At 34.8% G+C, this 13,205-nt stretch overlaps 1 protein-coding gene across 1 annotated transcript in view; it reads left to right on the top strand.

Moving 5' to 3' along the window:
• The first annotated feature begins 13,107 nt into the window (after nucleotides 1–13,107).
• LOC127964016 (uncharacterized) overlaps nucleotides 13,108–13,205 on the top strand; it is a 6,299-nt gene continuing 6,201 nt past the window's right edge. Inside the window, exon 1 of the mRNA XM_052564190.1 lies at nucleotides 13,108–13,205. This exon is cut by the window's right edge and continues 61 nt beyond it. The gene's annotated coding sequence lies outside the window, so the exon portion shown is untranslated.

Raw genomic sequence — 13,205 nt, 5'->3', positions numbered from 1 at the left:
CGATTTTGCTTTGGTAAACCTCTAAAACTGAAACTAGGTTTTTTAATAAAATATATTAGGGCAAAAAAATGATTAAAATAATGTGAAACTAATTTGCAAATAATATTTTCAGTTATTATTATTTTTTAAAAGACATGCTTGTGTCAGTTTGGTCAATATGTACATGTTCAAAGTATTTTATTTATTTATTTATTTTTAACAAAAGAAAAAAAGAAAGTAACATATTTTTATTCATTAGCAATGCATTAAATTGTTTCAAATGATTGTCAAATAAATTCTGTTCTTTTGAACTTTATATTCATTAAAATAAATTAGCAATGTTTTCACAAATATATTAAGAAGCACATCTGCTTTCTACATTGATAATAATAAGAAAAGTTTATTGAGCAGCAAATCAGCTTATTAGAATGATTTCTCAAAGATCATATGACACTGAAGACTGGAGTAATTATGCATTGCATATGGATTTAAAAAAAATAATAATTACACTTTTTTAAGATAATAACCTGAACTGAATTAAAAGGGACATATTTTGGGTTTAGTGTCTTTAAAGTAAACACTACAGAACTGATACGGGTAGGTAAAACCATTCAGGGACCAACTGGCTGACAGGTCAAGGGGTCACGTCAAGTCAATGCACTAACCAGCACACACTGTAAAAAAGGCATGCATATGTTTGAGTGAAAATGGAGCAGGTCACGACTGTGACCAGGCCTCTCAATCCTGTCAATCCTGATCTCAGATAGAGATGATTTTTTTCTCTCCCTGTTTCTATCTTCTTTTTAGACTCATCTTCTCTCTCACAATCGTACACACACTTTCACACTCACATTTTGAGAGAGTTGTTTGACTGTGTGCCTAATGATAATAGATGAGGTGTCAGGATGAAGGTGAGAGACACTAAGTCATCCTCACAGCATGAGGGAGACACAGCTCATTTTCTCTCATTTTCACTTCGCCTAAATCTAGAGGCACTAAAATTGGAGAAAAGCACCTATAGAGTTTCTTTTCCAACACACTGTTTTCCATTTTATTTTACTCTTACTTTGAAATAATGTGGCCGTCTGTGACTGAGTTATGGAAGGGAGAGCCTTTTCAGTACACATTAGAGCAGCGGGAAGAAGTCAGCACTTTACACAAGTCTTGTGAGAAAATGTCAAAATATGACAGGGCTGAACAGAAATAGAAAAACTGCTTATGCAAGCCTCTTGTCTCTCAGAGAATCACCAGAATAAATTGACCTCCTGTTCTCAAGAGAAATCATATACGTTCACAGACATGAAGACTCCCAAACTAACATAAAGCATAATGCATAAACATTATTTAATGTCATTAAGTTCAATTGTTGTTACATTTTTACAATTATGGGTAAAAATTGCATTTTGGTGATTATATGTCATTAAACTGTATAATATTTGTGTAGTAATTTGTAGTTGCAGCAATATAATATTAAACAAAAGTGTTACCGAAATAACTTTAACAATAAAAATCCATAACGTAGTAATAATATATATTAGCTACTACGTATTTTCTTTTCGCATATTAAATTAATTAATTCGTTGTAGGCTACATTTTTAATAAACGTAAAATGCCATGCATTTTCTTAAATTTTTTTTTTTTTAATTATATATATATTGTGCTGTATTTCAAGGTATCTTACAGTTTTACAGTATCCCATTATCCCTGATAATATTTGGACTTTTTTTTTCTTTTCTTTTTTTTTTTACAGTGTGGTTTGTAATAGCCCGCAGTCATTGCAAGTTTTTAAGAAAACCAACAAACTTCAAGACTTTTAATGAGTTCATCCTGTCCTAAAATGTTCTAGAGAGCTAACAACTCTAATAAATAATTCAATTTAACAGCGGCCTGCACATAGTGACGTGTTCTGTGAGAGCACTATGAAATCCTGGACATTTCTAAATTGACCTAGCAATAGTTTGTCTTTCACTGAATTTCCCAGCCCTCTCTCTCTCTCACACACACACACACACACACACACACACACACTCACTTGACCAAAGAACCGGTCACCTCGCTCTATTGTGAAGCCGCGCGAGCTCTTACCGAATACTCCAGGTACAGTCGCGGTGCGAGGAGATCCCGGTGGAGATCCGTCTCTCTATCCGCCCGAGTGAGAGTTCAAGATCTGGTAACTCCGACAGAAGACGAGTGCAGTCTGGACGGTTCTCAAAAACCCGACGTGTCCACGCGCATAACCCGATATAAGTGAAGAGCTTTAGAAGCGTGTTGCAGAAGTGCTCGCATCCTGCTTTAAAAAATACTCTCCAGACGCAGGTGCGCTTCGGGCTCGCGCACAGCCAGAAGATTCAGAGCGCAAGTTGATCTCAACACAACACATATCTGATGAAGAACAAAGATATGCAGGATGCAGCCACTACACACACATGCGCGCGCGCGTAAATTGGGTGACGATTTACGATAGATTTTTTTTTCACAGAAAATTTCAATAGCCTATAAACTGTATTTTAGCAGGATATCCGCTTATATTATGTGCGAGATGTAACAAGGTACACAACTTTAACACAACTTCATGATAATACAAGCCCGAAGGGGAGCTCAGCAATAGAAATCTCATCATCATTCATTAACTCATCAAAAGACAGCGTACGCTTGCATACACACACACACACACACACACACACACACACTGTGCATCTATTCCAGGACATCACATGGCTTAATTAGATGAAGTTTGATCTCATTAACAACACAACAATGCTTTAACAGCATACATATTCATGTATTTTCCATGAGCATCATTGTGCAGATGATTTTCAGAGTATGTGTTCATGTTAAAATAAAAACTAGGTCGTATAGCCCACCCAGAGCTTCCTGTGCTCATGGGGGCTGTGTACAGAAAATACACACAAACACATCAAATACTCAATTACACAACATGCCAACCAATGACCTAATACAAGCCTTCATCCTATCTTCGTCTCTTGTTCTCACATTCTGGCTGCCTAAATTATTATGTAAGAAACAGATGATTAGAGAAGGTGAATAATAAGCTGGCCCAGACAGAATCTGTTCAGCTTTTTTCACACTTTCTGCAGTTTTTTTGAGGGGAAATCTGCAAAATGGAAATATAATAATATTTAAAATATGATATATTACATAAAGGGAGCTGAGAGTACTGTACACTTTTACTGGAAATTAGAAGCATATATATTATGTTTCCTTTTAATTTTATAATACTATAATATTATGTTATATTTTTTATTATAAATATCTCCCGAAATATTTAATAAATGAAAGGGCAGGAGAATATGCAAATATTTGTGAATGATGGCATGCCTAAAAATATTTATTGCTTGACATGCATTTGTGTTTAAAGGGATAGCTCACATAATAATAATAATAATAATAATAATAATAATAATAATAATAATAATAATAATAAAACCTTCATTCAATCATTTGCTCACCTACATTTCACTAAATTTGTAATGTTACCAAATATCACTTATCAGAAATGTTCTGAATGTATTTAGAAAAATTGTCATACATTTTGGGACCAGATTTTTTTTTTTTTTTTTTTTTTACACTACTGTATGTTTGGGATCTGTATTTTTATGCTTTTAATACCTTTAATTTCACCATATATTGAAATAACAGTACATGTAAAAAGTTTGGAATAATTACTATTTTTAATGCGTTTGAAAGAACTATCTTACACACACCAAGGCTGCAATTTTTTAATGGGAAATACAGTAAAAATAGCAATATTGTGAAATATTATTACAATTTAAAATAAATAAAAAGCATGATTAAATTAGCTAAAATATTTAAAAATGAAAGGCAAGAGAATACGCAGATGCTTGTGGATGATGGCAAAAGTACAAATATTTATTCCTGCAAATTTATTTGTTTTTTAAAGCATAGTTCACCTTAAAATAAAAATGAAACCAAATCTCTCATCATTTACTCACCTACATGTCATTCTAAATCTGTATGGCTATTCTTATATGTTGTCCATAAAATGAAAGTTATCGGGTTCAAAACAACACTGAACTCTGGCTTTCACTGTATGGACAAAACTGACATTTTTCTAAATATTCTGCTACACAGAAGACGGAAAGTCATGACATGACATCAAGATGAGTAAATGATGACATCATTTAAATTTTTTGGTGTACTATCCCTTTAACACCTTTGACCTCACCTTCAGAGGTCGAGTGTACACCTTCATTAAGGTCAGGAAACACAAACACACACATACACACACACAAACACACTTGCAACTCAGCACCTTGCTCTATTAGGTGACAGGTCACAGAAGTGCAGCCATAATTCTTTATGTATCTATCCCCTGAGAGGGTTTATGTGTGTGTCAGCCACTATGTTAATGAATATATTAAAAACACTCAAGAGTAAAAGACCAGCCTAAAAAGTAAATATAAGATTGTGCATGCAAGAATAATTAAGAAGAAACACCTTTCTTTTCACTTCTTGTCTCACTTTGTCTGAGTGTGAGATATGGAGACAATATGCGTGAAGGAGAATGTGTGTAGATGTGTGTACAGTATGTGTGAGAGAGCACTTATGTGTGAGTATGTGTGGTTGTGTGTGTGTGTTTCTCATCACCATACAGCTGAGACTGCAGGTGGTAGATCTTTCAGTGAAAGACTGTCTCACTTCTCACAAGAATCACTGCCAGATAACACACACAGGAGCCACTGTTTATCACATACACATATACACACCACTGCAAATGAAGAAATAATCAAACCTAATCACAAAACACGCTGGACACATCAAACATCTATCGCTCATAATTATCTAAATAACAATAAAATATGCATTAAATAATGCTATAAACATCACTGGTTACATAAGTACATAATTAAAAACAATGAAACATGAATTATGGGATGCGATATTGATCATTAAAAAAATTCAACCTATCTTGGGTGTTTAATGATTTTGCCCTTCAGAGAGGCAGTGTGCAGATTAATTATGGTCTGAAAACACACACACACACACACACACACACAAACACACACACACACACTTCTCAATGCACTGGATAATTTCATTGCATTTTGTTCCTGTCTTACATCCAATTGTCACTAGCACATCATTACTTCTTTAGCGCTCTCTCTCTTGTTTTCTTCTTTCGCACAGTCTCAGTTTCATGTTCCTCCGTCGTCTTTGTCTCATATTCTCCTCCTTCACACTGTTAAAACAGTAGAGGGACCATTAGACGTAAAGCAGAGTCCCAGAAACAGCTTTGATCATCTGTTCATTAAATCACATGGGAATACCATGGAAAAGGAGACAGATATGGGGATGGGCGTTGGAGCATTTTCAAGAGGATACACCAAATTAGTAAAATAAGACTGTGAAGTCAGATTTTGCACCCAGAAAAATCCATAAAAAAAACAAAACAATAAATTTTACCACATAAATGCATACTCTTACTATTTTCAATATTCAATAAAAAATTACTCACATACTTTGGGACCACTTTTATTTTTATTTTTTTTTAATTGGGCCTTGTAACCTACTTGTGTTATTATATAGGACAAAGCCAGTGTCTACCACTTATAATACTGCAATAGTTTGCCCTTCTGTCCTCTCAGATGAAATTACATTCACCATATCCCCCTTTTTCTAGATCCAATTGGGGCTTTTTTTCAATCTGGCATTGGAAAATGAATGATTGAAACACATATCATATTTTCTTGTAGCAATCCACATGGTCTGTAATGACATCCTGCCACAAGCCTGTCATTCTAGGCACAACTGCTGCTTGGCCAAGGAACCAGATTCAGGTGTCATATTGATGAAATTGTGTGACCACATCCAAATGGCGGCATGTAAACACCTGCTCCTGTGTTTTGTACAATATATGACATGACCAAACCACAGCACAGGCCGACACAGATACACATTTGTTTATTTTTATGTGTTAATACTACATGTTATATATACACTTTTTTATATATATTTTTTAAACAAATCTTGTATACTTACCAAGACTGCATTAATTTGATAAAAAATACAGTAACATCAGTAATATCATGAAATATTAATACATTTTTAAATATCTGTTAATGTATTAATGTATACAGTATTATACAGTATATATATATATATATATATATATATATATATATATATATATATATATATATATATATATATATATATATATACTGTATGTTAATATATTTGAAAATGTTATTTATTCCTGTAATATCAAAGCTGAATCATTACTCCAGTGTCACTTGATCCATCAGAGCTCATAAAAAAATAAAATACTTAAAAAATATATATTAAAATAGAAAACAGTTATTTGAAATTGTAATAGTATTTTACAATATTAGTGTTTATAGGCTCATTTTATGAGCATGAGCCATGCATGGTGAGCATAAGACTTAAAAAGTAAAATCAGAATTATTTCAAACTTTTTACCAGTTATGTACTTTCAATATATAGTCAAATTAAGTGTCAGGCTGTTTTCATTAAAAAAACTATTTGGTATGTTGATCAACAACGCTTTTCTTGTGGGAATGGTTAGCTGGCCTCTAAGATATCAGGTTAAACTATCCTTGTGGGGACATTGGACCCCAAAATGTAGGCGAAATGTGACCTACACCTACAAAGAGCAGAGAACCTGCTGTCACGCTCAGGACAATCATTCTTTCTAACACTATAAACTTCAGTCAGTTATTCACTATAACATCCATCCATCTCACATACTCACGTACACACTCAAATCCATTAAGACTCAGGAAGCTGGGAAAGCTGGCATTAAAGTTATGAGTCATTAAAGTAAATCTGAGACACATCAGACCTTAAGACATCACTGGAAAATGTAATAATGTTATACACTCAAGTGCAGCTCTGGTGTAGAAACACACACACACACACACACACACACACACACACACACACACACACACACAGGTTTTTTGACTGGTAGGTAGATGCTCTTACACCCTGGAGGCAGCCTGACCCAATTCTGCCTCAAAGAAGATGCAGTAAGGAATCTTTTCCCCTCTCTTTCCTACCCTTTCTCTTTCTTTCTGCTTCTCGTTCTCGCAGCACATTATGCATGCAATAGTGACAGTTTAAAACAATAATATTAAATATAAAGAAACAGACGTGTTGGTGTGAGAAAGTGTGTAAATTATGAAGAGCAAAGTGGGAGGTGTGAGGGGGGGACAGGCTGATGTAAGGTTTAAGGTTTCACGTGGTTGAAATGAGGGGTTTCTATCAAGCCACACGCGCCCTCTGCTGACAAGACATCGCTTTTGCACTCTTTTTTTTCAGCACCCACCCAGTTTCATCGTGTCTCATTTTGAATCCCCTCCGAGTATTTCTTTGTTTAAAAGAGGGCGTGCCCTGTAGGAATGACGAAAGTTTTCTACCAGTCTGGCTCAGTATGTCTGTCTCTCACAATGTCTTTATTAAAATAATGATCGCAAATACACCCTCGCCCCCCCACGGTACAATTCATGCGTGCGCGCGCGTGCACGTGGACCCCCAAGAATGTTAAAGGAAGGGACGCAGATAATTGAGGAGGAACAGAAAACACAAACCACCACACATTTATGAAATATTAATAAAGACATCCCTCTTACGTAATATACAATGCTTATGTAAGCGCTATATTTCTACAGAATATTGTCTGTCGGTTCCACTAATTACATAAAACTCAGATAACTAACATTATCCTTGGTAATAAAGCTATCTGAAAAGGGAGCTATATCTGAGCAAGCTGTCCCACATCCACTATGAATCTGAGAAGCATAACGAGTAAAATTATTTGGAATTTGCTGCAGGTGGGTCAGTCGTGATATTTACTTTCATAGTAACAAGTTAGTGCTTCACCTTTTGTCCTCAGTAGCATCCTTAAATAATAATAATGGAGAAAAAAAGAAAAGAAAAGAAAAAAACTATATGCAACAATATGAGTTTTGATATTTGAACTCATGATGAAGATATCATAATTTCATATAATCAAGGAAATTAAACTGACCTTTTCTCATATATTCTGAATGGAAATATGTTGTTACTACATAACTATGTAGTTACTAGCCAGCCAAACCATGATCATTTATTTGGACCAGAATCAAGTGAGAGAGGATCTTTTTGCTTTCAGTCTGAACTAAACTAAACTAATCCAGAACACTGCTGCCAGGATTCTGACTATAGAACCAGAAAATCTGAGCATATCACACCAGTCCTCAGGTCCTTACACTGGCTTCCAGTTACATTTAGGATTGATTTTAAAGTACTTTTACTTGTATATAAGTCACTAAATAATGACCTAGGACCGAAATATATTTCAGATATGCTCACTGAATATAAACCTAACAGAGCACTCAGATCACTAGGATCGAGTCAGTTAGAAATACCAAGGGTTCACACAAAACAAGGGGAGTCCGCTTTAGTTACTATGCTGCCCGCAGTTGGAATCAGCTTCCAGAAGAGATCAGATGTGCTAAAACACTAGTCACATTTAAATCTAGACTTAAAACTCATCTGTTTAGCTGTGCATTTATTGAATGAGCACTGTGCAATGTCCGAACTGATTGCACTATACTTTCACTGTTTTTTAATATAAGATCATTATTAAATTGATTTTAAGTAAACAGTTTAATTCTTTTAAAAAGTTTTAAAATTGCTTGTTTTATTTTTGTTATTTTTCTTCATGATTATTTTACTTTCTTTGATGTAAAGCACTTTGAATTACCATTGTGTACGAAATGGGCTATATAAATAAACTTGCCTTGCCTTGCCGTGCCTAAATGTATAATTAACTTGTATTATATGATATTCCATGTGGATGACATAATAATCAATACATTTAGGAACTTTCAGTCCATATTTACATCGATAAATCACCATGGCAGAACATCATATTTAAACTGTATAGATTTTACTTGAAGAGTTACCTTCTGGGCAAGTGCCCTCATGCATTAAATATACATTTGGCAGTAGCTAAATAATAATACATATTACAGTAGCTAAGAAATATATTTTTGGTTATTGAAGAGCTACATCAGTTGAACAGTATAATTTCTCTGCCACTATGGTCAAAATGCACAAATAATGACTGTTTTCCAACATGTTTCCCTATCTTCCTTTGGTCAGATAAATAAAGAGAATGTTTTTTTTTTGTTTTTTTGAGTGCAAACGTCTAAAGGCTAAGAAGGTAGAAAAGTAACATCAAACAAACCCTTAGGTATAGTTTCAATGACAGGCTTCTATTCTCCTAATTGAATTGGAGCATTAAAATGAACAGGAAATGAGAGAAAGCTTTCAACAAAATCACAGCAAAATCAGCATGCCTGTCGACTGGTAATGCTGTCGTTACTGGTTCTCTCCTTTGATAAGTTTCCTAACGAAGGCTGCATAAATTACAAATTTCTCTCTGAATATTAATAACACATGTATCATTGCTGCTGTTGTTTCTGCTGCTTCCATGGTGCTGATTTACATATGAAAAATGTAAGCTTTCTGAAAACAGGATTTCTAAAGTTTTTGACCTAAAAAGATGTCCTAGATACCTCGAAATCCACATCAAACATGCTCCTCTGCCTCTCTTCCTCTCTGTTCCCCACGTTCACACACACACACACACACACACACAGGGGCACAAGCAAAGCCATCATTTTTATGTAGGTACCATGACATCACCTCTTTCAGAATTTCTATAATAATTAGTTGCTCTCTTTATAATTTTTTTTTTAACTGAAGCTGTCATAATGATTCAAATAAGAGACTTATATCACACTCTGTATTCACTAACGGTTGGGGTGTTTAAACCATTTTTGCGGGTCTCTTTGAACTTTCCTCCAACTTCATAATCATGCTAGAACATACGCAAAACTTATTGTTCGCATCTTAGAAAGGGACTCTACTGTAAGATGATGAATAAACTATTTCGATCCCTGTCTGCAATTATGGTATTAGGAATATGTGCATGCCTACTTTCTCTGTATAACTCTCAGTTTTGGGTATAGAGTGTCTTGCACATTAACATTAAACTGTGAAGGCTAAAGGAGAACCTGCACTTTGATCCTAAGGAAACTTCAAAGGTTAGACTCAGATGTCCTTATAAAATCCCTTATGTTGTCATCATTGTTTGCTCTAGGTAATGCTGCGAAAATAAAAGGGTTGATATCATATATCAGGGAAAAAATCTAATTAATTTATAATTAATTAATTATTAATTTATATATACATTTATAAGCTTCAGGGAGTTTATTTTCTGTATGTTGGTTGCACCAAATTTTTTTCAAATATTAATGAGCTGTGAAGCAGTTTTGTTAAACTGTGTGTTTTTTCTAAGAAATAAAAATCAGGGATTATGCATTTACATGAGCATTTAGCAGACGCTTATATCCAAAGTCACTTAGTGAAGAGGAACAAAAACAATTCATCAAAGAACCAACAATATTTGTATTTATCAGACAACTAGATTAGGTTAGGTTAGATTAATAAGGTTTTCAATAATTAGTGTAATGAGGCTTTTTATTTTTATTTGTGACTTAATGTCTCGCAAAAAAAAAACGAATTTAAATGTTGACAATTGAAACTTTATAGTCAAGTCACTCACTGTATGAATTGCATTTTAAAGCTAAATTAAATAAGACAAAAATGAGTGTCATGCAACTGCCCAAAAGCATACCCCATGGTGTTTTTAATGGTGATCTCTTATCTCAAATCACACTGTCCATGTGCGTATGACAACATCTTCAAAAAGTGAGTGTCACAATAATATTCCCTTTGAAACTGAAATAAAAGAATTGTTTATCCTTGTGAATTTCAGGGCTTCGAGCAAAGTGTGTGTTTGTGTGTGTGTGTGTGTGTGTGTGTGTGTGTGTGTGTGTGTGTGTGTGTGTGTGTGTGTGTGTGTGTGTGTGTGTGTGTGTGTGTGTGTGTGTGCGTGTGTGTGTGTAAGTTCAGCTCCCTGCTGCTGTATGAGTGTGTTTGGGTCTTGCATTGCATGGCTCAGTAATCCCAGTGCAGTCACAAGCTAACAGTGCCTCTCTCCTGCCGGGACTTAGCACACACAATGTGAGCGGCATGTGACTGCATTAGCATAGCTCACTGTCAGACTACACTGGTCTAATCTCTGTACAGTCACGAACCACAGCACTAAGAAAAGCCTGAGAGAATAATAAAGCAGGGGGAAACTCTTGAAAAAGAAGTATCTGTCTGCAGTGGTGGGTTTCAAATACTTTTTGTTATTTTCAAAGCAATTTAATATTCATAATTTCCCTTGTGCCCTTGATGACATCATCGATCTCAGCAAGACCCACTGATTGGGGTTTGTCCTCTATCACCTTATTCTATATCCCTTTAGGAATACATTAAGGCTTCATGGAGCTCTTTCATAAGAGCAGTTTTGTCATGTGAGTGACCAAGCAGATGCTATCAAACACAAAGCAACTCTTATCCAAAACACTAGGAGTAAAAAGTGCAGGAACAAAACTTCTTACAAAAAGGTTAACGGTTTCAGGGCTGGGGCAATGCGCCAGAAACTATGATGGTCATGTGAACTAGTTATGATGTGAATTACAAACTAATGACTGAAATCATGCCTGCTTTTAGGTCTCATTCAGAACAGATAACTTCAGGCAAGAGCATTCCAGGAATTCTTTGAATTGAAGGAGTAAAACCCAGCAGACCAAACACATGAGGAGTTCAAGCTGTGCCTCATTAGTGAACAGAAGTTTCAGGTGCTGGTGGCTAGACTTAATCAACAAAACTATTTTAATTACAGTCATTTTGATAACATAACAGGGTCAAAATAATCTTAATTTCTTGAAAAAGCACTTATAGTCAGCTGTCAAAATGACCTTTAGTGCATTTAGTTTTCTTTAAAGAAAAGGTGTGTTTTATCTTGGTTTTCAGCATAATTAAAAGATTAGACAAATGGATAGATAGATAGATAGATAGATAGATAGATAGATAGATAGATAGATAGATAGATAGATAGATAGATAGATAGATAGATAGATAGATAGATAGACACACAGACAGACAGACAGACAGACAGATAGAGAGACAGACTGACAAACAGATAGATAGATAGATAGATAGATAGACATATAGACATATAGACAGATAGATAGATAGATAGATAGATAGATAGATAGATAGATAGATAGATAGATAGATAGATAGATAGATCTAGATAGATTGAGATAGATAGATGTCCTAAAATATATAGCCATATAGCATCTAACCCAAAAATATTTAATATTAATAAAATAAAATAAAATCCATGAAAATGTCAAGTAATTAAATATTGTACATTTTCATTTAATTTTACATTTTTAAGTGAGGTAACAAAAATATAATGTTGAGAAAAAATATGCGAAAAGAAAAAGAGGAAAGAAATACCATTTGACCACATTTACGGACACAAACGTTGTTGTGTTTTTCTGAACTTACAATCTTACATGGATACATGGAATTTCAATGAATATTCCTGTACCGTGCATGGGGAGGCGTGGCGATGGAGTTGAGGATCCAAGTGCTGGCTTTGATAGAATCGTGGTCAAACAACAGCAAACAGGAATAATCCAGGGCAAGACAAAAGAGTAATCCACAAAACAGGCGAAGGTTAGGGCAAGCAGCAAACAATAACAAATCAGTATTTAAGCCATTTATGAAGATACTGTACAATCAACACAAAAATTATCTCAATCTAAGTGAATATAAATGTCAACATCCAACAGCATGTATACTGACAAAACATATGAATTTGCTACAGTTAGCTTGGGAAAAGAATGTTATAAAATAAATTAATGCAAATATTTGTCATCTCACATTGGTATCCTCACTGGATGTGATCTCCATGATGATGTTCTCTCAGTTTTGAATGGACCTATTGCCCTGATGTTCTGCCCTGACAAACTCACATGTAGGCCTTAATTACTACATGAGTGAGACATGTCATAGTGGCTTGGTGCAGCTGCTTCAAGGATTCCACACAGCATTCTGCAAAGCATTGTGACTTTTCCAGACGAGGGCAAATCCTCGTTGTTCTTGACGCCAATTCAAAGAGAGATCGAGGATCCCAGTCCAGGGACGCTTTTTAGTTCAACACACCTGGAGCCAGCTTATTCCTTCATCCATCTCAAACAAACTAAAGAACACACACCAACAAATAGACCCTACAAAAAGAAGCCTGATTTGGACATCTATAATTTTCC

Source organism: Carassius gibelio, chromosome A1, assembly GCF_023724105.1.
Source record: "Carassius gibelio isolate Cgi1373 ecotype wild population from Czech Republic chromosome A1, carGib1.2-hapl.c, whole genome shotgun sequence".
Taxonomy (NCBI): Eukaryota; Metazoa; Chordata; class Actinopteri; order Cypriniformes; family Cyprinidae; genus Carassius; species Carassius gibelio.
This window is presented reverse-complemented; position numbering and strand designations above follow the sequence as displayed.